The sequence below is a fragment of the Haemaphysalis longicornis genome, unplaced genomic scaffold (assembly GCF_048455015.1).
Source record: "Haemaphysalis longicornis isolate Haplotype H1 unplaced genomic scaffold, Haemaphysalis longicornis Haplotype H1 scaffold_11, whole genome shotgun sequence".
Classification (NCBI taxonomy): Eukaryota; Metazoa; Arthropoda; class Arachnida; order Ixodida; family Ixodidae; genus Haemaphysalis; species Haemaphysalis longicornis.
The window spans coordinates 84,166,026-84,190,831 of NW_027526214.1; positions in this window are offsets into that span (position 1 = coordinate 84,166,026).

The window sequence follows — 24,806 nt, forward strand, 5'->3', positions numbered from 1 at the left end:
CAGTGAGACTTAGGTTTTTCATAGTATTTCGTCCCCGAACTAGTTCCCCCTACTACGGAGTATTCAGCAGCTACTTAGAGTGTACTGCTGACAAATGTACATTTGGCGGTGTCCTAATTGCTGTAAAAGAATCCTTTGCGTGCGTGAGACGTACCGACTTATAATCCGAAACCGAATACGAATCTGAGTTGGTTGAACTGCAGTGGTTCGTAAAGGTAGGTTCTGTTTGCCGCGTTCTCTGTTTCCCTAAACAGGATTCCGCATTCTTCTCAATTGCTTTTAGCGTGTACTGAAAAGTACTTAGCTCTCCCCGCAGTCACAAACTCCTAATTGTTGGAGAGATTAACATACCAGGTATTTAGTGGGACAACTTTCTGTGTGTCATTACAACAATTACGCATAGCAAATAGGTTCAACACTGTTATTTTTTCTCTATTAAAGACTTGAACCAATGAAAGACCGTGGTTATTTCGCTAATAAAATGCTCGACTGGACTTTTTCAAACACCTGTGTTCAGTGGACCTGTTACACTGAACTCAGGTTAGTGCGCCCTGATCACTGTTATCCTCTTGTGATATTTGCACAAATTCAAGCATACAAACAATCAGCGAGAACTCGCGAAGTAGAAGTGCAACCGTATAGGTTCGCATCTAGAGAAGACGTAGACTTCCATCATTATCTTGCAAACTCTGACTGGCTGCAAATTCTGGACAAACGATCAAGTTTCAAACCTCAATAAATTTTCAATGAATGGTATGCACCATATAATCCCATTAAAAAACTTAAGGCAGCAAAATATCCCTCCTGCCTCTGCAGTGCGCTCTGGTTGAGCCTGAAAATAAAAGACCAAGCCCCCATAAAAGCGTGAGGCAACAGTTTCGAGACATGGAAAGCTGAATCGAATAAAGCCAATTTATCTGTAAAAAGCTGTACCCCCGACATCAGTAAAAGTTGATAAATTCTGTTGAGGGTAACCAAATGCGAAGCCTAAAAGATTTTGGAAATATTCCCATGGAGGGCGAGCCTAACGCAGGGATAAAATAATCCCATTGACTCCGAAGGCGAGTGTTACAGATGTCTCTGCGGCTTTTGCCAAGCTCTTTATTTTAGCTTTGAGACCGTCGGATAGCACTACTCCAGTGGATACTTCCCGGATGCTTGGAGCGCAGCGAAATATAAAAGTAATTGATGATGATCTTGCCTTTATGGTTCTACGCAGCATGGAGCCTTGGCTTGCATACGTCCTTATGGCGTCCCCGTGGCCTTACTGAAGGCATTAGGCATCATCTAGTCGCGGTTATTTGATCAATATTCAACAACAGCGTGTAAAACGGTACTTGTCTCCTGCACTGTAAAATGTCAGTGGTTCTTGTTCGCAAATCTGGTCCAGAAACTGACACCAGATAGTAAAGGCTGATGTCTATCATTTGTGGAGTGACGAAAATATTTAAATTCGTTCTTCATAGGTTGGTATCTTTTTTATTCAAGGGCATTCTTATTCTAAATCACCATGGGTTTACTGCAGGCCATTTTGCCACCCCGAATAGTGAGAACTTCATGATCCGCGCATCGACAGCCCTAGGACATCAGTAAAAGTCATCTGGAGGTGATTCGCAGTGACCTTCGGTGAAGTTTGCCATTCAATACTACTTTCAAATCTTACTGACTGTGGCGTTCCTGCATCGCTCGTATCATTTCTGAGGGGCTGCCTTCCTGATCGACACTGCTTCATCAGAGCCAAAGGCTTGTGTTTGTGCATGTACGCAGTTACTAGTGGTGTTCCATATTGCCGTGTATTGGGCCACATTTATATTCTGCGTCTGTAAATCATGTTTCCATGGTGGTAAAAAACACATATTTCCTTTTGTATGCGGGATCTACTAGTTTTTACGATATTATTCGTAGCCTTCAAAAATTGTGGGACGAATTAAGCAGTCTTGCAGAATCAGCAGCTCAATCAGTGACACTTCCCTGCATACCTAAATAAAAATCGATACACCTACCGGTTTTTATGTGTGGCAGAGTTTCCGCTCCAATTTTTCACGCGTTCGATTCATTGTGGGTGCGGCGTTGCTATTTTTATTTGTCAGCACTTTGTAGAGGTGCCTCCCATTTGACTTTGGCAGACACAGAATTATTAGCCGTTAGGGTAGCCCCTGATGTAATTCCAAAGGTGCTATTAAATGTGTATCGCCCTGCTTATGATGGCATTGCCTTGTTTTTGTTGAATTGAATGATTTACTTTATATTTCTGGTGCTGTTAATCTATTGTGTTTAAAAGGTGCCTTCAACCTAAATTAATTATGTCGCGCCCCACCTACAGAGCAAATTGGGAGTGCCTTGTTCGTCTGGTTTTCCAAGCGTACTAAATTTTGCTACTTGCAAAGAGGTTTTTTTACGGTGAACTGGTTGAATCTTGTTCAGATCATATCGCTTTAGTGGCCAAAGTTGGTTATACCGAAACTTTGGAGGACGAATAATTTGTTGCATGGCGCGTATTGGCTAGTCCCTCTGCGCTATTTGCCAGGTGAACATGGTACTTGTTGTATCAGGATATACGCTTTTTTGTAAATAAAAGTATGTTTGATCGTTTGATTTCCAGTTCTAAATTGCCGTCTCAGACAACGAATTGCTCATGTCGTGAAACTGTTTACGGATTTTTGTGAGAGAAACTGCAATGGTTTTAGGCTTAACGTACAGTTTGTGTGATAAGGAAGCAGCGTAAAGAATACGCTTGATTAACCGCTTATGTCACGTAACGTATGTCGTACAAGAAAAAAATATGGAAGCATGTAAACCAAGCACCTAAATGTGGAGGCTCTGCGCACGCAGTTCAAGAGTGCCCGAAATAGATTTGTGGTCCTTTATTGAACTACTAAGCGTACGCATATCATTCAAATATTCAGCCTTTACGCGAAATAATCAAGCAAAAACACTCGGTATTCCAGAAGGAGCATGCGTGGAAAGTCTAGTAATCCTCCTGTATATGAATATTTTGGGATGATGCTGCAGGATTGGTCCAGAAATTTATTCCTACGTTCAGAATCAGTCTCGATAATACTGCGGCTATGCCTGATTCTTGCATACTTACATTATCCTATTCATGACTGGCGCTTCTGCCTTGCCTTTACCAACGGATCGGAAACCTATGCTGCTCTCTTTGTGAACTTGTAAGCCCTCAGGTTATGATAGAATACGAGTAGAGACGCGTCATATAAACTTCTTTTTTCCACCAAATGTTGGTATTTTCATTCCTAATATATTTCTAATGACGCAGACATTATACACAATAATAAACAGCCTCTCTGTAAAGGAGGTCCAAAAGAGAACGCTGCCTCGTACAGGGCTCTTTCTTTCTGATGGTACATTCTCAAGGTCTGAAAAAAATACCCATTGAAAATGTGTCTTCCTTCTTGGAAAAATTCTCCATTAGGCCAGTTCAGCAGGATGGCTTCGTGACTGGTGTGGTATAATTTCTGTATTAAAAGAATGTGCTGATGACTTGTTCAGTGGGGTTGGTAGTAATTTATTCGCTTGTGCTTGATTTATAGATCTGTCTAAATCTTTCGATTCTCTGTGTCACAATACACTATTATAAATAGTGTACTTAGTCGGTTTCCGTTGTCACTTCTTTGATCGCTTCAATAAGTATCCCTCAGAGCTCTCTCAACCTTTTTTTAATGATGACCAAAGTAATTTCATTAGAGCTGTATCTCTACATCCTGGTATTCCACAAGCCTGGATTTTATCGCCATTGCTCTTTATTGTTTGCATGACACAGTGTTCTGTGCCAATATTAAAATGCACATTTTAGCAGTATGCAATCACACAGTCCTCGTCACTAAGCCGGCAAAATAGAGAATGGCGATAAACCCTCTTCAAAATGACCTCATCAATTCTCTTCATGGGCTCTACAAAAACTCTACTAAGAAGAAGTTCTCGTAAAAAACTCGATCTGTTTTCGTAATTTATTGCAAACGACTAGGGTTAGCACTCCTGTTTACGAACTTGATCACCATTGCACCTCCTTTGGGAGAGCGAAGTTGTATATTTCGTCCATTCCAATAAATATATAGGCAATACTTTTGCTTCCGGATTGTCTTAGCATGACCATTTAACATATTTCGTTAAAAAAATCGGAAAGGTGGCCCGTGTTCTTTAAAACATAATCTTTTCTTCCCTTCGCTTTAAGAATCTCATTGCGTGTACGATCGCCTACAGTGTAATGAGGTATGTGGTAAACATTTTTTTTCTGCTGGTATATTTGGGTTAAATGTTTATTTAAACGATGTTGATGTCTATGACTTACGCATTGGCTTTATGAGATGTAAAGAATATATTCAAGACGTTGAATTTACCATTACTTGCCGCCTAAGTTATTTATAAAATGGCAGTTACAACTCGTGGTTGTCTGATTTTAGGCAAGAAGTGGTCTGCCGGCCTCTGGGAAATAATCCTTGTTTTTCAGTACCCCGCAAGCCCACGCGATATGGTACTTTACATAGAACTGTTTATGTGCCAAAAAAATTAATTGAGGTTCTCCAAGACGTTGTGGCCGCGCCATCAAAGCAGCAACTTAAAAAGTCCTGTTTACCTCATGTGCATTTTTATGTACCTAACGTTCTTTTACATACACAAGTATGTATATATGTTTTGTAGTTATGGAAGTGTTATGTTCTGGTTTGTGATATATCTTACGACTATTTTTCTTATGTCCTGCTTACGCTGTGTTGATTTTCTTGCCTTCATAAATATTGGTTCTCAGTGTGGGTATTACAGGGATTCGATTGCCTTTTTTTTTGGTTTTCGCTTCGCCGCCTTGACTGGCCTAGCCACACAAGCAAAATAGTGGATTTAGAGACCTGCACTTTGCTTTGTAAACTTAAGCGAAATAAATATAAGTTTACATTTTTATATTATAACATATTATTTTTAATATATAATTTTTATCATGAGAACCAGCAGCCCCATTCGAAGTTCTACAGAACTGCGAAAGGTGCTGAAACTAGAGCGCGTACTCACAGGATAACTAGTGGCGCACAATTTGAAGCTTTCAGGCAGGAGTTTAGGTATCCCACGGCCCTGTGTAAAGAGCTGTATGGTCGTCCTAGGTCGCATTACACAGCTAGGATACAAATGAGCGATACGCGGGACCTTAAGAGTTTCTAGAAATACGTTTGTTTCCCATCTGCCAGCAAAGTACCGGAACCGTCCATCTTTCAGACGGGGATGGCAAACCATCAAAAAGGCTGTGACCGAATTTGTAGTGAAATTTAGCTTTGTTTTCCTGATAAGTTACATTACCCTCTGATATAACTGAGCTTCTGTGTCGTGTTTTTCTGTGTTCCGAGGATTACTGAGGATGAAGGGTGTAAAATGCTCAAGTGCCTGAAACCGTAATGTTTGTGCGGCCGGGTAGGCAATCCACCTTCAATATAAGACCTTTTCGACAGCTTCTGACAATTCAAACGGCCATATTGATTTTTCAATATGCAATTCAATATGCAATTCAATATGCAATGTTTTCAAACGCTTGGCAGATAGCACGCGTGTTCCCTGACTTTAAAACTCAAAATAAAGAAAGGCCACTACAAACCGCCTTTTTCACTTCTATTTGCGGCGTGTAATCTTTCTCAGACTGTTTAGCACAACCTTTTGCCATCGCGTGCCTAAAGCACACTACTTTCTGAACAGCGCGAGTTTATGCGTGCTTGTTCCACAACTACTAACCTTGTTTCTTTTATGCAACGGGCATCACGGGTGGTTCTCTGTAGGAGGCTGCTCGCTACTCTGTACTTTGACCTAAGCAGGTCTTTTGATGCCGTCCATAAGGATTGGTCATTTGTAAACTCTCCCTACTGAACATCGGTAATTAATTTTTAGCAGGCATTCAGTAACTTGCGTGGGGCTTTCGTTACGTCGGTATTATACATAACAATCATCATCATCATAATCACCAGCCTATCTACGCCCACTGCAGGGCAAAGGCCTCTCCCATTATTCTCCAATTTCACCGGACCTATGCTAAAGCAACCAATTTATCCGCGCAAACTTCGTGATCTTATCTGCCCATCCAACTTTCTGCCAGCCCCTGCAGCACTCGCCTTTTCAAGGGATCCACTCTGTTACCCTTAATGACCAACGGTTATCTTTCCTTCGCATTACATGCCCTGTCCACGTGCATTTCTTCTTAATTTCTTATAATATCTTCTTAACTCGCGTTGGTACCCTGAACCTCTCTGCTTTCTTCTTGTCGGTGAATGTTGCATTTATCATCTTCCGCTTCATTGCCCGCTGAGCCGTTCTCAACTTAAGTTGAACCCTCCTTGTGAGCCTGCAAGTTTCTGCCCCGTAAATGAGTCCCGGTAGGATGCAGATGCCCTGCAGTTTATCCTTCAAAAATAATTTTGGGCTGCAATTTATTATCTCAAAATTTCCGCCGTATGCACTCCACCCCATTGTTATCCTTCTAATTATATCTGCCTCATAGTTGGAATCCGGGGTCCCAACTTGTCCTATGGAGATATATTTGCTTACCACTTCCACTGCCTCGTACCTACATCAAACCACTGTGCTGTCCCGAGGTTATTGATCATTACTTTGGTTTTCTGCCTAACAATTGTCATGCCCACGGTTATACTCTGTTTGCCCAGGGAGGATGGCAAGCTTTGCAATTCGTCCCCTTAGAAACTTCGCAAGGCAACGCCCTCAGAAAATCTGGGGGTACTGAGATATTCTCGATTAATCTTTACTCCCACCTGTTCCCAATCCTACGTTCTGAATATTTCTTGTTAAAATGCTGTGAATAACATTTAAGAGATCGTGTCTTTTTCTCTGACGCCATTCCTTATAGGTATTGCAGTGCTCTCCCTGAGGAGGGTGATGGTGGCTGTGGACCCATTTGAGATATCCTCCAGCATTCTCACATGATGGTCGTCTACCCCCTGGTTTCGTAATGCCTGAATGACTGCTGCGGCTTTGAACGAATCAAATTCGTTCTATCTAATCGATGAAGGCCATAATAGGGGCTCAGTACACTCCGCGCACTCGTCTATCCCCAGAGTGATCGTGTGAATATTGTCGATTGTTGAATAGCATTTTCCTAACCCTGCATGGCAGCGGTGGCGTAGAGGTAGAGCATCCGACTGGCGTGCACAAGAACCATGGTTCGAATCCCGGTGCCGACAATTTCATCCGGATTTTACAAAAAATCCGGCTATTGATGGAATGACCGCATGGGGCTTGGTGCGCGGCCTGACCCCGGCGATCATTGCTGGTAACGCACTCCCTCAGCAGAGCAGCATTGGCCACCCTGGTGTACAGACGGCCACAGGTTCCATGATTACGCTAATTAACCGACGGTGTTTTCACTACTGTGCCTCACACGCAGTGCTGCAGGGGTCTGTTCTAGGCCCACTATTGTTCTCTTTGTAAGTGATGTGTCGGCCGTCATAAGGCACTGATCCTTTTCACTGATCCTTTTACCATTTCCTTGCTGTGCATTTCCTGGACCTCCTGTTGGGTCAAGAGGCGCCAAATATAAGGTACCCGATATGGCAGTATGTGCACAGGTGCTGCTTCACCAGTGATTAAGCGGTGCGTCACAGCGTGTGTTGTACTCATTGGATGGCTGCTCAAATGAAATATGTCTTTTTAGGACGTCAAGAGATGGTGAAGCGCATCAGTGTCCACTGGGAAAAGATCGGGTGCAATCCTCGCTGTTACGTACTTCCTTGGAAGCGATGACTTCTCGGTGGGACCCAAAAAAGGCGTCAAGGGCTCTAACTGGGAAGTTGCGGTATGTTCTTCCTAAGAACACATTGTTGAAAGTACCATTTTTTTAGGTAAAACTTGAAGCGACGAACCCAAGTTGAGGAACAGAATACAGCTCACATTGTCAACAATTGTATAGAACGAGGCATAGTGACATTGTGTGTTAAAAGTACATCCAAAATAGGTGAAACAACGTATCCGTCGTTTGCAACAGGGGATGACGAGATAATGAGACGTAGCACACAGCTTTTGGTGGAAAACTAATGTGATCGGCGTTGCAACAGCGCAGTTGGGGGGAAGCACGACTGATCCAGAGCCTGCGCTTTGGATCGAGCCTCGGGAGGCGGTCAGGTCGATTCTGCTGGTCTGACGAATGCAAGGCTACTGTTTGTTTTTGTGCTCGGTAGAGTCTCCAGTTATCATCCTGCCTTGCAATCGGTATCGACAGGAGAGTTTCATTGTGTGCCTGATGTGCTTGTGCTTCCACACATTTCTCATTTCTCGCGATGCAACAGTGATTTGGCATCAACTTAAGTACCACCGTGTTGCCCTTTTTGGTCATCTCAATAAAGAAGATAGCGATATCAGTGTCAGCTGATCATATGCGCCTGGTTTTATTGGGTACCTTAGTACCTGAAGCGCTGATTTGCAGTCATAAAAGATGGCGCACTGTTGTGGCCTTTCACAAGAAATGGTGCGGAGCGCTTCACGTAAACTGACCCGTTCGGCTGCGATAGACGACGTTCCGTGAGCCATCTTGAAACGTTGGGTCAGTTTTCTCTCAGGCATACCCACCATCGCTGTCGATGAAAACGCCGTGAGGGAGCCGTCAACGAAAATATACGACGCCTCCCCGTACATTTCCCAAAAGTAAAATAGTGAAAATTTTATTAAGCTTGAACACGACATGCGCGATTTATTACGCGCCTGTGTAATCGATACCCGCACGTGTACATCAGTTACAACCTTTTGAGGCACGTCTGAGATTTTGGCGACTCCACATATGAAGGGTCATCGAATGTTACTCCAGCGAAATACTTCGTGAGTAGTTTGAATTCGTCAGATTCCAGAAAAGACTCGACAGTGAACGACAGCCATGCCTTGCCCCATGTCGGAGGTGCACACAAAGGCTCTTGCGCGAGGTATACATGAATTGTGCAGCCTGGCGCTTTTGCAGTCGTTCCACATCTTGATGTGCATCGTGGCAACCTCAAACAGATTCGTACGGCTTGTGCCTGTGAACGTTGAAGAACGCGTAGTGATGACCCCCGATGGTTACACAGTATAGGAGCACTGTATTGCAAATATCCAATAAAGAGCGCCTGGTAAAGGCACAACGGCGATGAAACAGATGGGCCACATGATTTCCATTCCATATTTTGAAGGACAAGGGTGAAACATTGTAATTTCCTTCTTAGTGCAGATACATGTTTTAACCAGAGAGATCTTGATTATTGCGATGCCGAAAAATATGTGATGCGTGACATAAAATAACAGGTCCTTCGATCTTTACCGGGAAGCATATGATGGGTTTTTGTGTAAATGCCAGTGTTGCACTTTTGACGTTGATATTTCAAGTACCTGGATGCGTGGGTACATGTCGTGGGTAAATGGCGCAGGTACATATCGTGCTTGCACTTTAAATCGCATTACAGCAGATTTCCAATCGCATATATCATACGCATAGAGAGATAATGACACTGTTTAAGGAAACATTTTAGCGATTCCTAAGAGATTCATGGTAAATAGCGTATTGCTGAGGACTCCTGCTTGTGTCACGCAGTGCGTTACGGGGTTATAGGATGTCAATTCTTCAAGTGTGGACATGAAAACCATCGTTCCGCGAGGATAGCTCGCTATCCACTGACGGAACCGCCCTCCAATCCCAGTAAACTCAAGGGCATCAAGAATTGCACCGTGGGAGACATCATCAAATGCCCGTTTGTGTCAGGAACAAGGCAGCTGTAAGACAATCGCGGTGTTTGTCATTCTGGACAGTAGCAACAAGGTAAATAAAGCTGTGTATTGAGGAATGTCCTTCGCGAAAGCCTCTCATGGCGTCTGGGTACTAGCCAGGCTTTGCCAGAAACTATTCCACATGAGCAAGAACCATACGCTCTATCACTTTGCTTACGAGTTAGCCAATGCCTCTTGCCTGTACGGCAACATGTCTCATGGAGACTTGACAGGCTTCAGGACAACCACTAAAAAACTTCTTTTCCGGTAGCTTGGAAGAGACCCCAAACCCAATAGAAGTTTTAGCGGTCCAACCGAGCCTTATTTTTTGCGTGCTGAAGCAACAAAGTGCACGGTTCTTTATTCCATCTGGCCCAGAGGCTGTAAAACGAGCAGACGCAGAAAGCACTACAGTGAGCTCGTGGAGCGGCGAAGCCACGAGCTATCCACAGTTGGAGGAGCACAGCGTTAAATTGGAGACATGCCTGCAGCATTGCCCTTTGCCGCATGAATGCAGAAGTTTTCGGCATCATCTGTGTACATGCAGTTCTAGTATAGGGCCAGAACAAGAAATCGATGCAGCTGAGCATATGTGGGCAGGCAATGCACTAACAATCTGCAATATCCAACAAAGTGGCTTCCGTGGGTGTAATCTAGAGCAGAAGGACCTCCCGCGCTGTGAGGCGCACTTCTTTAAACAACGCTGCACAAGTTTCTAGGCTCTGTGAAACTTTTTGAGATGAGAGATAGCTTTTCTCGGTGTGTACCTCCTTTCAGGGATGCAGTGCGTGATGCATCCTTGATTGCCTTTCCAATGCTTAGTTCCAAATCCGTCACTGAATCCAAGCTATTGCATGACAATTCAACAGAAGACCTAAAAAAGAGCCAATCAGTACGATGTTGTACCCGTGTTCGTTCTGAACCTTTGTTACAAGTGAACTGAACTTATGTGCGCACGTGGTCACTTTCGTAGGACTCAACAGCAGCGCACCACGCGGCTTCGCACAATAGGCATATAGATATAAGTGCGACGTCTTGGCAGCTACTGTAACCATCATTCAGAATGTCTAAATCATGATTGTGGATAACGTTCACTAGACGTCACCCCCTCGTGGTGTTTACGATAGTTCCCGAGATCTCAGTTTGCGCATTCAAGCCAACTACAATGATGTGAGTTCCAGGGCAGCCGTCAGTAATCATGTCCAAGTGCTTCTGATCGAATCGTGCACGGGGGACACATGTCCAGCTATCTCTGAAAATGGGTTGGTCGTACACTGCACCGTGACAGCAACATATTCTTTGCTGTTGTTGGCGGGAACTTGATACCTAATATAGGTCAAGTTATGGCGAATGCAGGCTATCACTTTGCTGAAACTTCCAGGGTGGTCAGGGTGTTTGGTGGTCACCACCACAATTTTCACGCGTACCGTATCTCTTGCAATTTATAAAGTCATGTGGGCCACCGCAACGTTTGCAGATCTGCTCACCTCTGCAGGATTTCGCAACCTGTCCAGAGCGTTGAGACTGGTGACGGCATTTACCTGACTCCGTTTAGTCAGCCACAGTGTGCCTTGTAAAGCCCAAATTGATATTTTTCGGGCGTTCGGAGCTTGGCGGAAACGTCAGCACAACCGCGTCGGTGGGAACAAATTGCCATTTGTCTGGTGAAGAAGGATCTCACCACACAATGTGCCTTTCGTGGGTGACCTCCTGCGGCTTGAGGTAGGTCCAGAGCTTCTCATCTTTGTGCCACTTGTTGACGCCTCGGACGATGCTTGCGTACTACACATAGGAATACGGCGGTCGGGCATATACATCAACACAACCCAGCTGGTTGCATCGCAAAAGTATGTCCACTCATTGCTCTGTGGTCACATCGAGTAGTAAGGTGCCTTCATCAGTAAACCAACCACGGTTTGGTGTCTTTCCGAACAAAGACTACACCGCGGAGAACAGGGCAATTGGGTAGTCATGCCTATAATTTTTGACCTTTTCACTCGGAGACAACAATACGGGTATACCAACGGTCCCCCGCTTGAGCTTACGTACGACTTTGAAGGCGTCCTGATCCTTGTCAGCCATCTTCGTAGTATTATATCGTACTTTAGTAGCTGTCACATGCTCACAGGACTGAGCACTGACAGTGAAGTCATCGACGTCGCCTTGACTCAGTCGCTTACATGCTGGTTCCACCGATGCTGCTTCGGAGCTATTTTCTCCTGTTGTACCGCTTGCCACTGCGGACGAGGCAGCAGCCGTTCTGCAAACATTGCTGACGTGGCTTGATTCCCGTGAACGTCTCAAAACGGTTGAGTCAGATGCACTCCCATACGACGCTTAAGGACATTTCCTCCGTGAGGAGATCGGCTTTCTTGGGAATGTCATTGCACAAAGGACGAGAAAACACAAAAATCTGGAGCTGAGGCACACAAGAGTTTATCAGCAATCTTCGTCTTTTAATTTCGAATAGTACGATGTTGGCATCTGCGACCATTTTATCCTGCGTAAACCATGTGTATGACCTCGAAGCATCCTCGCAGACAACGCCCACAGCATTTATTCCTACGACGTTCAATGCCGTGACAAATGCTTTTGAGAAAAAAATGTATGTCAACGACGGTAAGGTGAAATTACGAGGACGACTTTTTATTAGGGCGTTTTCTAACTCTAACCAAAACACCACTATATGTCAATGTACAACACACATGCCAAGTATTTCACCCGAAATTATAAAACTGTGGTTAATTGCGAAGCGGACCATTACTAGTGGGACGTTGCCTATCTTTATTAAAACATTCGGCATCAATTGAGTACAAACCGGGCAAACATTTACAAAAGAACCGATTGGCAAATAATTGGCAACCCGTTTAAAACAATTTACCAAGAAGCGGAAGTAAGATTCTGAGCAGTGTTCGTATAATCGTTACATGAAAGTTAGGGCTCAACATCAAAAGTGAAAGGGTGAAACTCAATAAAACTAAGAAACCCAGCATGCCGTCAGTAAGAGCAAGATTTCAGCAGTTGTAAAAAACCTCTTCGAAGCAAATTTCTGCTTCTACAGGAACACAACGAAGTCAGTGTAGAAAGAGAAATGAGAATGTAACATCTGCAGTTAGTGATCAGCACCACCGGATGTGGGAATAGTAGCACGTAGGCAACAAATTGCAAAACCAACTCTGAAGCAATAGGAGCTTGATGATGGAAAGTTGGTTGAACATACTTAAGAAACAATAGCGCAATTTATGATACGAAGGAACACTGCAAACTCAAGGGCGAAAACTTCCAACTAAATTTTATTTCAAGAAACAAATGTTTGTAAACACATGGGAGAGGTAATTACACCGCATGCATTCGCGTCATGATAATTTTTCTTATCCCATAATATAGGCTACCTCCTTATCTGCAAGTGCCACAGACGGGGTTAGAGTGTACGTTTCGCCGGCCCTCGCGATATGAAAGGCTTCCAGTATGACCCTCTGGAGCTTGTCACTGGAACGTGCAAGAATCTTCGTGTCATTTAGCACCGGCAAGCACCTGAAGCGCTTGCAATTGTCCGCCAAATTACCCCCAGCAACATTAATAACAGTCCATTTATGTGCCCGCGCCCCTCCATTGAAGCACCAATCAGTTTGCCTAATATATACACGTTTGTAGTCCAGTGGGATTTTATACACAACATTCTTCGTACATTTTGGTGTACTGCACTGCGTATTTTTTCTGTGATCACAAAATCTTGTGATCACAGACCGCAAAACAGCTTCAACAACAATAAGCAAGGCTCAACCAAGCAGGATTGCAGTCGCACATGATTGCCATTGTTTGTGACACGCCTCTGCAGAAACTAAGAAAGATTGGCGTGAACAAAGAAAATTCTCTTTGACAGAAAAAGTCTGCATGTCATTCCGTATTGGCACAGGGTTTCGGACAACCTTATAAGGTTACCTAAAGGCACAACATCAACGTAGTTTTCAGTGCACCTTGCCAATTTGCTAAGATATGCATGATGATGACCAAGACGGAGCCAACCCTTCTCTTAAAAAACTTGCAGTGAAGTACACAAAATGTACGAGGAATGTGGTGTATGAAATCCCACTGGACTGCAAACTTGTTTATATTGAGGAAACTGGCCGATGCAACAATAAAAGGGCACGGGAATATAATTGGTTTCAAAGATGTTGCTGGGGGGAATTTGGCGGACCATTTAGAGTGCTGAATTTGCAAGCCGGTGCTAACTGACTCGAAATGTCTTGCACGTTTTAATGTCAAGCTTGACAGGGAGATACTAGAAGCCTTTCATATCACGTGGGCTGGCGACAAGCGCATATTCCCCGTCTGTGGGACCTGTTGATTAGGAGGAAGCCTGTATGATGCAATAGAAAAAATAATAATGAGCCGACTGCATGCGGTTTATTTTTCTCCCCCTTATGTTTATTTTATAAACCTTTGTATCTTCTAACAAAATTCATTTGGAAGTTAGCGAACATCGGTTTGCAGTGTCCCTTCGTCTTGTTTATTGCGCTATTGTTTGCTAAGTATTAAATAAAAATAAAAAAACATTGAAAAGAATATTCAGACGTAACAACCTGAAAGTGTTTAGTACGGGAGATAATATCGAACTAGCGGAGCTGTCAAAACTGATTAAAAGAAGTAAAGCTAACGAAATTCGTGCGTAACATACGGCCGTCTTTTAGGGAAAGCTGCAGGTAGAGGGAAGCTTGAAAGCAACACAGAGAGAGCTAGCCATGGGCTAAGACAGGATGCTCGAAATAATAGAGGAGAAGGGTAACATCACGCACCACTTGGGCGAGATAATAAAGGTAGCGGAGTGATTATACACCAGGCGGTATGCCGGCTACGTTATAACAAGGGAAACTTCTGAGAGTGCTAGCTTCTTTAACTAAAAATGAGATAAGAAAGGTGGTCAGAGGCATGAAAACAGAAAAAGCTGTAAGTGACGACTGCTTAACAGTAGATCTTTCCGTAGACTGCTCCGGAAACAATCTCTATGCTATTTTCGGGATGCTTGAAGGCTAAAAATTGTTCATAGTACAGGGAAATGTCAACATTATCGTCATTTATAAAGAGAGAGATCATAAGGACTATAGGAATTACATACTCGTCAGCCTACTCTCCGGTTTGTACATGGTTTTCACCTAAATATATTTAGCCGCATAGATGACAGTCTTAATTTCCAACAGTAAAGAGAGCAGGCTGTGTTTATAAAGGGGGTACTCTAACTTAAATAGCATACTTGTGGTCAATCAAGTGATAGAAAAACATGCAGAATACAATAATCGCTCTACACGGCATGAAAAACTTTAATAAAGCGTTCAATTTTCTTGTCACGGCAGCCATTTAGGAAACAGTAAATTACCACGAAATGGAGGAGACCACTTTACGTCTCCTAAACGATATATAGACGGAATGCACGGGCAGGATAACCGTCCACAAGCTAAGGGATAAATTTCTGGCCCAAAACTTATCACAAAACTTCTGGAGGGGGTATTTCTAAAGCTTCACGAGGAATACCTAGGAATAAGGAGATTTTCGGAATAGGTAAGCTATTTGACTATTTCGGAAGACAGAGTATTGCTGAGTAACAATCGAAAACTCCTGCAAACAACGCTTGAGGTATATTGAATCAGTGCGCAGGGCATTGGGACCGAAAAAAATGGGAATCGTTTTCAAGTAATTAATATATAAGCATGCAAAAAATGTCCTCTTCAGCTTAGAAAACCAAATACTACAAGAAGTAAAAGAATAAAACTACCTTGTCCTGATAGTGCCTACCCCAACCACGCAAGAGAAATCCCGCACAGAACTGCTGTGGCTTGGCGTGCTCTGGGCAAGCAATAGCTAATAACGAGAAGTGAGCTACCTCTGTTACTCGAAAAGCTACAACCAGTTTATACTACCGGTTATGGCAAATGGAGCAGAAACTTGGCGTCTTTCTAAACAACTACAAATCAAACTTAGGTCGGCTTAACGGACTATTGAACAAATAATGTCCAGAGTAACAATCTGAGGTGGAAACAAGCTACCTGAATCAGAGAACGAACTTGAGTAGATGTTATGGTTTAAATAAAGAAAAAGGAATGGACTTGGGCTGACCGCGTAGTGAGGTGAACCGACACCCGGTGGACAATTAGGCAACAGAGCCGTTACCAAAATATTTGTCTAGATGACCGGGAAGGCCAGGAATTCGTTAAAGGGATGGAATAAGAAAATTCAGCGGTAAAATTTGTACTCGGGCAGTGCAAATCAGGAGCAGCTGGAGGTGAATGGGGGTGGCTTTCATCCTCCAGTGAACCTGAGTAGGGTGATGACGAATAGTATGATGATAATGAAAATGGAAAGCAAGTCATTTCACAATTTCTGAAGAAAATATATATTTAGGGCAGTGAAGTTGCTACAATGATTTCACTTACATAACCTTAATCGAGGGATCTATGTCTCTTAGGCATTATGAATTACCGGGTGCATTCGACCTACTGCTGCATACGAAACGTATTTGTTTGCAATTTGCGATAAAGGTTTCTTCTCAGACAAAACGCAAAATAAAAGTGTAGGGGCCGTTGCTTGTATGTCAGTTGTTTTATTTCGTACATGTATATTGCGGTTTTATTGACTTTAGCTTTATCTGCTCTACTGTATTTTCAAAGTCACCGCAAATTTACTCCTTGAAGGTTACCGGGGGGTTTGCCACGTGGTTGTGCAGGTTTTGTAATCGTCGAATACGGCTTTTTTGGTCATATAAAGGCGGAGGCCGTAGTAAAGAAATTAAAACCAAGATATACTTTTAAAAATTTGACACTCATAGCGGTTTTGTATATTGAAACAATAAATTTGCTTGGTAGTTCGACCTGCGGAATGAAAATACAAATGCTTTACTGACAAATCATTGGCGATCCTGTGCAGCCACCAATGCTAACAAAAAGTGTCGCAGGTTGTTCAAATGGTGCGAGGCGGGAGGAACAGGAGAGCTGATAGCCTTTCTCCCTTCATCGGAGACGCGGCTGTTTCTCCCTAAAATGTGTTCCGAACTTCCTGCTGAAAGATCTCGTTCAGTGGCAACCCCGAATCCTTTTGTCTGCTTTCTTTTGCATGTTTGGCAACGTGGACCATGATAGCACGACGTGCGCAAAACTGCTGCGACAGGTTTTCTGAACCAAGTGTCGGTAGCGCGATCTGTTTGCTGCTGCACACTTCCCATTTGACTGTACGTGATCTGGCGAATAAAACAGTACTCACGATATCCCGCGACGAATTTCGGGCCTGGTGTCATCGAAGGAGGTGTTGGATGTTGCCGGGCACTCGTCATGAGAAGCGCACTCACGTGCGCTCGGTATTTTCCCTTTTTATGCTAGCCCCTCACAAGGTGTAAGCCCACGCGCAAGTCTGAACGATGCTGCTCCCTCCTCACGTGACGCACGCTCACACGGGATCTTTTTTTCTGCGCTTAGTATGTTTTTTTCTGTGCGCTCCTCACGCGGTGGAAGCCCACGCGCAAGCCTGTATGATGCCGTGCGCTGTTGGCGAAATGCACGTTTGCGCAAGAGCGGAATATCTTTGGTATTTTTTTCTTTTCGTGGGTACCGCAAAAGAGCCCAAACAGCCCCGCAGTATTTGAATTTCTTCAAAGCATCAAAATCTCACACAATGATTTAGATATACACGCAAGTTTTGTAGCTATAACTGTAGTACACTCGTGAGTTCATTACGTACGGCACAAGAAATGCACTGACCAGCAGAAAACTAGATTGTCCACAAATCAATAGCTCTGTAAATGAGAAACATCACTATCTTATGACGGTATCAAGCGCAAAAAACATAATGTTAATGTTACGGGGAAGAGACTATATTTGGAGGCTTGGTATAGCGGTATACAAGCACCGGGCAAGACGAACAAGGCTGAGTACGAGAGAGAGCCGTGATGATAATGACAGGTTTAAATGATGATGATCGCAGTTAGTCGCGTAGATTGTCCACCTTGTATCATCGGTCCTGCTCGCCAACAACATAACCATGACTTGTAAAATGACTCCCCGCTGGAAAAACGTCATCCCGACGCTAACTTGTAGTCGATGAAGGCACACATTATGGCTTGAGGCGGGACACATGCACATAGTTAGTAGGCGGGGTTCTCTCGGAAAGGGAAGGAAGGACGGGGGTGATCTCATATGTTACGTCTGTAACCGAGCGGAAAACATGGTAAGGACCGGTATAAGGCGCAAGCAGTTCTTCAGAAAGTCCCACGCGACGGTATGGTGTCCGGAGAAGGACCAATGATCCCGGAGGGAAGTGTACGGGCCGGTGGCGCTCTTCATATCTGTTCTTCTGAGAGGCTTGTGATGCGTGAAGACGGTCGCGGGCGATCTGCTTTGCAAACGTAGCTCGGGTGATCGCATCCTGAGCGTATTCGGTGGACAAGGGGGCAGAAGGGGCAGTAATGTGTCCAGGGGCAAAGCAGGCTCACGGCCGTAAAGAAGGTAGAAAGGGAAAATCCCATGGTGTCGTGACGGGAAGAATTCTAGGCGAATGTAATGTAGGGAAGGGCGATGTACCAATCGCGATGGTCCGCTGAGACGTAGGCAGACAGCATGTCCGTAAGCGTCCGGTTGAGGCGTTCGGAGAGTCCGTTTGTTTGCGAATGATATGCTGTCGAAAATTTGTGCTGAGTAGAGCATCAGCGCAGAAAGGCGTCAACAACTTTGCATAAAAAATCTGCCACGATCGGTGAGCAATTGACGCGGACCTCCGTGGTGCAGAATAACGTTGGCAAGAAGAAAATCGGCAACATCGGTCACGCAAGACGTAGGCAGGGCACGGGTGATGGCAAAACGGGTTGCATAGTCCGTCGCGACGGCCACCCACTTGTTTCCGTACTTGGATAGAGGAAAAGGGCAGGAAAGTCCAAATCTATACGGAAAAAGAGCTCAAGGTGAATTTTGATCGATTGAAGCTGACCGGTGGGGAGCGTGGATGGGGGTTTCCGCCGTTGGCAGAGGTCGCAGGCGGTGACGTATCGTCTCACGTATTTGTATAGGCCGGGCCAAAACAAGCGACGTCCCACATGGTCGTACGTGTGGGTTATCCCGTGATGGCCAGCCGTGGGGACATCGTGAAGCTGGTGCAAGATGGCCGCACGCAAGTGCTGAGGTATAAGAGGCAGCAATTCGGGATAGTCGGCGCGGAAGTTGCGATGATAGAGTGTGCCATCACGAATTGCATAGGCACGTAGAGAATGGTCAGCTGTTCCCCATTCAAGACCGTCAAAGATAGGGCGTAATGATGCATCACGGCGCTGTTCTTCAGCAATGTTGAGGATGTCGGAGATGGCAAAAAGGGAGACATCCGAACTTGCTCCGCTGAGGTATAGACGTTCCACAGGATTCCGTGAGAGGCTGTTGGCGTCCTGGTGTAGGCGACCAGATTTGTAGAGCACAGAGAAAGTATACTCTTGAAGGCGGAGAGTCCATCGACCAAGCGTGCCCGTGAGGTCTTTCAAAGATGAAAGCCAGCAGAGAGCGTGGTGGTCTGTAATAACACTAAATCGCCTACCGTAAAGGTATGGGCGGAATTTGGTGACGGCCCAGACAAGCGAAGACACTCCCGTTCTGTGATAGAGTAATTGCGTTCGGCTGGAGACAGGAGACGGCTGGCGTAGGCGAAGACGCGGTTTTGACCGGCCTGTTGTTTTGCCAAAACCGCCCCTATAGCATGGCCGCTTCCGTCGTTTGGGACTTCGGTTGGTGCTGATGGATCAAAGTGGCCCAGAACCGGACGCGACGTAAGGAGAGCGATCAGCGTTGTGAATGCGTCGTCCTGTTTGGGGCCCCATGCGTACGTGACATTCTTCTTAAGAAGGTCTCTGAGAGGAAGGGCAATGTCCGGAAAATTCGCAATAGAGCGACGAAAGTAGGAACAGAGGCTGACGAAGCTCCGGACATCTTTTGACAAGTGTGGTTTTGGGAAAATCTTGACAGCGTGAACTTTATCGGGGTCGGGTTGAACGCCGTTTTCGTCGACAAGGTGTCCAAGAAGCTTAATTTGGCGGCAACCAAAGTGACATTTTTTTAGTTTAGCTGAAGGCCTGCACGCCGGAACACTTCCAAGATAGCCGAAAGCCTGTTGAGGTGATTGTCGAATGTAGGGGAAAAAACAATCACGTCATCGAGGTAGCATATGCACGTAGACCACTTGAACCCTTGGAGTAGCGAGTCCATCATCCTCTGAAAGGTAGCAGGGGCGTTGCATAGGGCGAAACTGCATTACCTTAAACTGGTAGAGGCCGTCGAGTATAACAAATGCCGTTTTTTCGCGGTCGGATTCGTCAACAGAAATTTGCCAATATCCAGACGTGAGGTCTATTTATGAAAAATATGCGAGAGAGCCGTTATGATAGTGACAGGGTGAAATGATGATGATCGCCGTTAGTCGCGTAGATTGTCCACCTTGTATCAACATACTAAAATACCCTTTGTTAATGCGAACAACGATTTCAAACAATTGGAACGGTGTAGAAATATTTATTTACCAGCAAAAGATGCATAATGTCTGAGTGCAGCGGAAACAAAAATGCTGATGAAGGCCTTGACGGAGCCAGATGGCAGGTGTATGTGTTGTACATGGTACCTTTTACATTAAGTGAAATGGAATAACGTACTTACACTTTTCGGAATCTGTAGAGAAGAGAAAACAAAACAAAATAATTGAAGTCGGACAAGTGGAAAAATAGGTTGCGATTTTTCAAGGGAGCCCTTTTGTAAGGGCATTTTCTCCAAAAAGCGGGTAAAATCTAAATTTTGAATACACAAAACCAAATATTTTGAATTATCAATAGAATCTCTGACTACATAGTTTTATATTCACTTGGAGAACAAATTCTTGATTGAAAAAAATATGTGCAAGGCAAAGAAAAGATAATCATATAGATAAAATAGTCGAATTGAAAGGCAAACAAATCTCGTGGACATTTTGATTCTTAAACCGGTGAAAGCAAATATCTGTGAAGTGTATTCCTCAGGAGAACAGAAAAGCGAAAATAACACGGCAGATTCTCGGGAGATAATTGTAAAGTTGGATTTCGATCTCACACCACAGACAAAAAAGTATGAAATAGCATATAGAATTTACTTTACTTTTTTCTTTCAATAATACCCTTGCCGAGCCTTTTAAAAACAAGGAGCATGACTAGAGATTCTAACAGAAATTTTCCCTTTCTCTAATGAAACTCCGTAACATCTTGTCACTTGTCAGCAGTAAATGTTTCGTTTCTTTGCAGAATGTCAGGCGGTTGCGAAAAAAAGACCAATCAAAGACAAATATTTCAGCATGTAATAATAGGCTCGTCTGTCATAACAAACTTTCCAAGATACTATTCCCATCATTATTTGATAACTTGCAGAATACGTATAAATTTTATTTGCCACATGTTAGTAAACACTGCAGGATACGTGTCCGTGTACTATAAACGAAATGAATGTGTAAACGCGACTAATTTTCTGTCGAGCACTTTCTGTTAAAGAAGCTTAGTTTGTTCTGAAGCTCGATATGTTTGTAAACAGACAGGTGACTGAGTTGTGTTTTGGGTAGGGACAAAGTTGCTTTTCATAACCAAATCAGGAGCGGTCACCATCACAGCTCGACGTTAGGTATGTTGAATTGACCAACGGCGTCTGATAGACCTGGTATTGGCTGAAATGCAGTCTTGTGCAGAAACCTACAAAAACAAGAGAAGGAAAAACTCAACCCACTGACCTCTACCTGGATAAAAAGTTTTCTGAAGCAACAGAAATGAGTAATAAATATGAGGTTAGAGCAAACCGTCATAGTTAGGACCTAGGATTTTTGGCTTACTGCGGCGACGTTGAAATAAATCCCGGGCCAACCATAGAGGAAATGTTGCAAGTAATATGTAAGGATAAGCCTTAAATACAAAAAGGCATGAAATCTTCTGCAAAGCAATGGACCGAAACCAACAAAAAGCTCACAACAATCGAAGGGAAGCTTTCAGATCGGTCATCCACAGTCAACAACTACGTACACAAAGTGGAAAACTTGGAAAAAACTGTGGATGGATTTCTTATGAAGGTGGATGACCTAGAGAACCGGAGCAGACGAAACAATTTTGTCATTTTTGGCGTTCAGAAAGTGGACGAGACGGCAGAGGAATCCCACGAGGACGACGTTTCAAAAACCATACTCAAAGACAAGTGAGGAATTTTTTTTTTCAAAATGAGCCAAGTTCACTTGAGGTAGAATTTAGAAAAACGTTGTTTTGTGCTACCAAAAAAACGGTGGCCTCTACTGAAGTAATTTTTTGCCACGGTGTACAAGAAAGAAAAACATCTTATGTGAGCACTGAAATGGAAATGTGGCTGCCTTACTTCCCTAAGTAGGTACTTATGAAGATCGTATTTGGCAAACATAGGTTTGACACGCAGTATTTGACCCATTTTGAATAAGGAGCTGTATATTTCACAGGTTCTTGACGAGAAAAACTGCTGGGGACGTTTTGTTTGAGGAAGTTTCAAACTAATATTCGTAAAACTAGTAACGTGACTGTCATTTCACCGCTGCAAATCCTTGCTGCATTGGAACAGTCACTGAATGGCGACACCACGACTAGGTGTGGACAGAAGGAGCGTCTTTTAGGCAACATCCGCACTGCTCTTGTTTGTCACCTCTTCTTTCTTTATCTTGAAATCTCTTAAAAACGTCGGAAACATACTTCAACTGTTCATGCTGGGGCGAGAGTTCTCCAACGTGTTTAACGAGACGTCCAGTGACGTCTTTCACCTTCAGGGTATTTACGCTCTACTCGTACAAGCCGCCCTTCTCTAGGGCACCCGAAAGATTTTTCCCTTTGCGTAAAACTGGAACAAAATTTGACAATGAAAATCGGAAATGTGGTACTGCTCAAATTTCTCAGCTTCGTCTGTTGGGGCTCACCTGCATATGCAAAACTTTCACTGTGCCAATCTTAAATCGCAGGCTCGGTGTTGGCTTCAATACCTATGCTGCATAGGACTTTCAGTTGTATACATCCCAGTGCTTTCCGAGCTCCTACCGTGCCATATTCTGGAAAATGTTTTTGTAGCTGTCTTGTTTCAGTATTTCTTGATTCCATCTGATGTCTTTCTCAATCCTCCGAAACACTCTATCTGGAGGCAAGGAACTGTGACCAGTGACAGGGAATACAAGAGTGACTTTCGATACCTCAGCAGGAGCTTCATTTTGGGGTTACCACAGAATCATACATAGCATGGTAGAATTCTTGTTCTGGCTAGCACAGCCGTCTGCCACCAAACAAACTTCTTGCACTCCCTTATATGTTGGGCTTCGAAGCGTGCTGTGTAGAGCGCTTGCCACTTCAATGCTTGGTTTGGCACTCTCATCTTCCCTCCATTTGTAGCAGTGAACAGTCTCTATGGGCATTAAACCATCTTCTTGGTTTTGCACTATGCACAAGTGGTACTGATAGAGCTGCCAGCTGTACTACAGCTGCTGGTCAAGAAGTTCTGGAAGAGCTAGCTTTTGTTGGCAATCAAAAGAAAGCGTCAAAAGATTTGCTCTTCCTTCTTTCAAGAGAGCGTAAAAAGCCCTATATTTAGGCTTGTGTACACGCTGCTCCGTAGTCACCTTTTGCTTCTGCGAAGGATTGTCCATCTTCTTGAGGTAGTGTGTATTTCTCAAGCTTACTGAACAAACCTCCGTTTCTGGTGTCGGAAAGGAAAGATTAAATTTCGTCCGAAAAATTCGTGGGAAAAAGCCGTACTTCACTTCCGCCTCAATGGAAGCTTCAAAATTGTAGAGGCGCCAAACATGCTTGATGCTCTTCAGCTCCGGTGCAAGTAAAGCTTCTTTGTCTTCTTCCTAGAGTAATGTGAAGTTCTAGGGAGTAGGCGCTTTATGCACATAACTACGGCTGCACTCTTTGCACCGTACTGTTTTACTTGGTGTTAAGCGCCTCACTTTTCAAGCTTGATTTCGACCATTTCTGCCTTGTGCTTCACAAATCTTGTGACTGTACTGTGGCTGACTCCTTGCACAGCCCAAAACATACCACCGCATACTGTTACAATTTTCTTGTCGAGACGTACCTTCTATGTCGCAGAGAGCCCACGATGGGAGGTTGTATCCGGTCCTGAGCGGCGCTTTGTAATGAGGTAGCTGTCAAGAGGTGTGGCCAGTCCACCGAAAGGATGGTGGTAACATTTCGACGAGAAATCCCAGCTGAGGAAGGTAGAGGAAGAAGCGGCAAGGATGCTCGGAACGGAGTAAGACTGCCCAGCGGGCACGTCGTAGTTTTCTGTAGCCTGTCGTAGGACGGCCAGAACCGCGGTGGCCTGTGGCCGTTGTAGGACGCCCAGGCACCCCGTCCCGACCATCCACCAGGTGATCCTCTACATTGTTTAGAAGTGCGGCCGCCATCACTTCGCCCTTCGCCTCTGCTGAAGACTTCGCATGGCCGCTGCCTCCGGCGCATCCCCAACGCCCTGCCCTCATGTGCCTCGCAACCAGCAGCCATTTCTTTACCTCGTAAGAATGCTCTACCCTTTATTTACAACTTACTGTGACAATGAGCAGTTATCCCTTTTCCTGCTACCCGAACATTTCTTCCGCCGTCTATGACCGTGTTGTATGTGCCCTTTATCATCTAAGTCTATCCCTGTGTGAGTTCTTATAAATCTGCGTGTTTTTGTCTTAAACCTGCTTCCAATTACCTCGCCTTGAGTCTCCCGTAATCTCACATCACACGCTTCACAGGTCCAGAAGTGCAAACCATCGAAATAAAAGCACAATGGTTTTCTTTCGGAAGTCACAGAAATTTTTCCTTGAAGGTTCTTGCTGAAGCTGGAGAAATAAGAGCGCACTTGAGTGTTTTCTTCTCGTGCACGCATTTCGGCAGTGGAACGTTTCGCGCTCTTTGTCCACTACATAGCCTAAGATGATTACAGTTTGGGTTAATTAGCGCAATGCCAACATGGGCAAAGAGCGCAAAACACACGGTTATTTAATGAGGAGAGAACACGAATAAAATCAGTTAAAAACTATTAGCACGGCTGGTGTAA